Source organism: Theobroma cacao, chromosome 4, assembly GCF_000208745.1.
Source record: "Theobroma cacao cultivar B97-61/B2 chromosome 4, Criollo_cocoa_genome_V2, whole genome shotgun sequence".
Taxonomy (NCBI): Eukaryota; Viridiplantae; Streptophyta; class Magnoliopsida; order Malvales; family Malvaceae; genus Theobroma; species Theobroma cacao.
In genome coordinates this window covers 10,792,140-10,796,877 of record NC_030853.1, presented here as the reverse complement: position 1 = coordinate 10,796,877, position 4,738 = coordinate 10,792,140, and the positions used below count along the sequence as shown (strand labels likewise).

The 4,738-nt window shown below is 36.8% G+C and overlaps 1 long non-coding RNA gene across 1 annotated transcript; it reads right to left on the bottom strand.

Moving 5' to 3' along the window:
* Nucleotides 3,147-4,468, bottom strand: LOC108661702. The gene is made up of 3 exons (XR_001927476.1): nt 4,437-4,468; nt 3,709-3,793; nt 3,147-3,497 (listed from the first exon to the last, which is right to left on the bottom strand). It is a non-coding gene; the product is annotated as an uncharacterized LOC108661702 (long non-coding RNA).

Below are 4,738 nucleotides of genomic sequence, written 5' to 3'. Positions count from 1 at the left end.
TCTTGTTTAATGATGAAAAAGAAAAAAGAGAGAAGGAAGATTTAGTTAAATAGAGTTTGATAGGTCTTCATGCTTAATTTATGTGTGTGATGCTTTGTTTTGGTTTTGTTGAATATTATGAAAAGAAAAGTAGATGCATTGACGAAGGGGAAGCAACTCATTACGCATAAAGATTTGAAGCATTCATATTGAACATAGACATTACACTCTTAATCTAGGAGTGTTTTGTGATCATCAAAAATAAGAGATAGAGAATGTTGACTCTATATATTTTTTATGATAGCAAAATATTCCCATTCATTAGTGTCTAACTATATTATTTAAGTGTACAGGAGAAAGCTTAAATTCATTAATATATTTGGTATTTGAAAGCAAGTCAAGATGCTTGCTCAGTTGCAAGATGGGTTAATTGGTTAAACATGCAAAGAAGAAAGAGCTTTAATGAAGACAGATTAGTCTTAACTAGTTAACATAAGATTTAATCAGTTAAGCGGGTGTTGGATACAAACAGAAGCCTCTTAGTCAGATAACCAAGGGAGTTGGTTCGTTAAAATTCAAAAATGAAGTTGGCCGGTTCAAAGACAAAGAAGACTTACTTGACTAAGAAGCATGGTTAGTCGACTAAGTGCTCATTGCCAGAAACTTCAATTACAAGACAAAGAGAACTTAATTGACTAAAAAGCATTGTTAGTCAACTAAGAGCTCACTTCCAAAAACTGAGATTAGAAGACAGAGACGACTTAGTCGACTAAGAAGCATGTTAGTCAACTAAGAGCTCACTGTCTGAAAATTTGAATTTGAATGCTAGAAGACAAACTAACGGCTATAACTGACTCCAAACTGTTTCCAACTGTCAGTAACTATCAAACACCAATTATAGTTGGTTTTTCAAGTATATAACGCACTCTCAATGCCTAAGAAACATAAGAGATGCTTCCAAGATAAAAAAGAGCTAAAAAATAGCAAAAACTCTCTGCATCCTTTCTACACTTCACTCTAATCTTTGTAATTGAGATAAACACTTCATTTTGTACCATTCAGATCAGGTTAGTGATCATAGGTACTTCTTTATTTCTTTTTTCCTTGAATACTTAGAGTGTGCGAGTCACTCTAAGTGGATTGATCGAGCTTGGGTTAGCTTGATTGGATGTGTAGGTTTTAACTCAGCCTAGGAAAAGTTAGTTTTGGGTTTTGGTTGATCCCGGGAAAAACTATTGTTAAAGGTTGTGGCTGAGCCTGTGAAAGCCATTGTAAAAGTTTGGTGGGAGCTTGGGAAATCCACCATTTATAGTGACTTGGTTTGGAAAATCCTTAATTGAACAATCAAAGTAGTGGATGTAGGTCTTTGATCAAACCACTATAAATCTTTGTGTATTGTCTGCTTTGTTTTATTTTTTAGTTTCATTCTTTCTTTAATCATTCCTTCATCTTGCATCGAACTGTTGGTCCTGTTAATGTGTGCTAGAGGGGGTGAATAGCACAATTTGGCTCTTGATAAGGTGTGGAACTAATTTTCAGAACTCAAGAAATTAAAAGCAAAGTATAAGATGCACAACAATTTAGAGTGGTTCGATCCAAGACCTATATGCACTACCTTGATTATCCAACCAAGGATTTTCCCAACGATTCACTAAGAATCTAGTGAATTTCACAAGCTTTCACCAAGCTTTTACAATGGCTTTTCACAAGCTCAGCCAAAACCTTTACACTAGTTTTTTCACGGCCTCAACTAAAATTGAAAGTGGTTTTCCAAGGCTCAACCACAACCTATAATATTCAAGCTTTCCCAAGCTTGAACAACCCCTTAGAGTGACTCTCTCACTCTAAGTATACAAGAAGAAGTGGTAAAAGAAAGTACCTATGATCACAAGTTGATCTGATTGGTACAAGATGAGTGCTAAATACAATGACAAAGAGTAGGAGTTTAAGTGCAAACAAGTACAGTGAAGCTTTTCTGGTTTTTCTACTTTCTATAGCTTAAATCTCATTCAAAGCTTCAAAAAAACTTGTTTCTCATTGTTGGAAGACCCTTTTATACTTGGAGATGCAACTCTGATGGCAGTTTGGCAGTTTATATCCATTGGAAACAGTTGAGGATGAGATCTAGCCGTTAATCTGTCTTGTAGTGTTCTGGTTCAAATTGCAGACAAAGAGCTTTTAGTCTACTAACTTGGTTGACTAAGTTGATTCTGTTTTTGGTTTGCAGTTTCTGGCAAAGAACACTTAGTCGACTGACTTGGTTGACTAAGTTGGTTTTGTTTCTCAAACTCTTCAGCCTGCCATTTCTCCAATTTGAAGTTTGGTCAACCAATGTTCTTATCACGACCCAATTTCTAGGGCCATGACCGGCGCATGAGCTCAATGAGCATAGCTCACTAAGCCCAAGCAAGCCTATCCATTTACCTTTGTTTAACAAATTTATCATATCATGCATACACACACACCTTTTCCTGGGTGTGAACATAGCCAAAACACAATGGCATTATCGATAATAATATACATGCACTATACCAGTCATGTATTTAGCAATTTACATTGCATACACATATTCACATTGTTAGATTGTATTCACAATACAAAAGGACCCATGACTTCCAGCGGAGACATTTACAATAAAAGGGATTACTATCGAATGCCAGACACATACCCAGGAGATGCACTACGGGGACTCCTCGATCTAGGGTCCAACAGTCACCTGATCTGAAAACATGAATTTTTATAAAACGTGAGTACAATACTCAGTGAGTGAACAAGGAGGGAACAAGCATACAATAAGGAATGTTTATCGAAATCATGATGTATTCGTTTTCTTAAAACCATGCAATTGTTTTAGCTCCTTTAAACCCCTCATGTAAACCCCACATGAGTAAATCACTTTACAAAAATCCATGCTCAACTATGGTACCAAAGAAATGGGAAATATGGCAAAAACCCACAAGTTAGCAAAATGGACAGAAAGTTTCTCGCTGTAGCGAACTTCATTCTCGCTGCAGCGAGAACCAGAACATCAAGGAAAAAGTCTCATTTTTCCCTTAAAACAAGTCATCCTGCTAAAATAACAATAGCAACATGTAACACATGTAAACTTCCAAATTTCAACAAAACAAATGCTTACATATTTGCATTTACAACCATATACCCATCATCAACATGCACACCATCCCATCATCATCATCATGCACATCATCCCATCATCATCATCTCATATGCAACGGCTTATGCTATTGTCACTAGGGGGTGGGAGATCACGAAGCATCCCCCCCTTCACTCGGCAAGAGGTGCACTTCACTCCGGATCACGAAGCAACGGAGCAGTCCCTTCCCTCCTCCTCCAAGCTCTTGGGTGGAGAGTCATACTTCGCCACAGATCATACCTATCAAAGCACTCATAGGGTGGAAGATCACGAAGCATCCAGCCCTATAAGCTATGGAGGCAACAACGGCTTATGTGCACTCCCACTCACACATAGCCGGGTCAGCAACGGCTTATGTGCACTCCTACTCGCACATAGCCGGGTTCAAATCAACATGTAAAGAAGCATCCAATGCATATTATCATATTGTGATAACACATAAACCATTGTATAGCACATTTTCACAATATAAAATCATTTTACTAAAAGCTTGTTCCCAAGGTACATTTTCTAAGACAAGTTGGATAGAATCTTTCATATTCCCCAAAACAAGTTTGAAATGCAAGTCCACTCACCGGTATCGAAAATCCAGATTCCGGGTGCACTCAGACTAATAGCCCTCAGGCGCAATTCCTTTGCCTTTTCCGGACGTCTCACCACCTTGACAAATAACAAAGTCGAGGAATTTACTATATTGTCCCTAAATTGATATAAATTAATTTAAATTACTAATGCTTGATATGTAAATGCAAAAATATGTCCGATTACCGCTTAATCACGGTATCGATTAAATTCGACCGATCACCCGATTAATCGACGATTGTGTCCAAATCACCTCCAAATTAATTCATTTCTCCTCTAATACCTTAATTTACCACATACATTTAAATAAAGCCAAATTCAGCATTAGAACCCTCACAGTTCCTTATAGAAAAATTTGGTCATTTGGTGCACTAGCATCGAATTTTTTTCTACATAACCGTTTCACCTTAATTCATCATTTTCCATGCCATTTTCCTTGAAATAAAAACAATCCCCCATTGATATTCAGCCCTCATGGTTCGGCCAACAAGGAACCCTAGAGAAATTGAATATTTCTTTTGTGTTTTTGTTCATAACCATGCTTAACTATCCCTAAACACTAACATAGTCTAAAATCAAATTATTCCAACAACAATTCCTCTTCCATACCCATTTTTCAGAATTGAATTCATCATGATAACTCAATATTCAACCATGGAAATCAAGAACAAAAGCATGGGTAAGCTAGGTATCAAGGAGAATTAAAGAAATTTTAACTTACCTAGCTTGTTTCCTTGATTTCTTCACTTTTTCTTTGAATTTCCACCTAGGTTTTCTTGTTTTTCCTTTTGTTCTTCCTTTTTTCTTGTTGCTGGATGCCTAGGCCGAATATGGTGAGGGAATTGGGGATTTAATGGGCTGATTTCTATAGAAAATAATAAAATAATCAAGCATGCCATGTGTCACATGCTTATTGGCCCAATTTTTAACTTTTTGACTTTTTCTTCTTAATTTTCCACCACAAATATTCTGGTATTTATCCAATCCTACCACAATTAAAATCCCTTGGTCTTGACAAGTGCT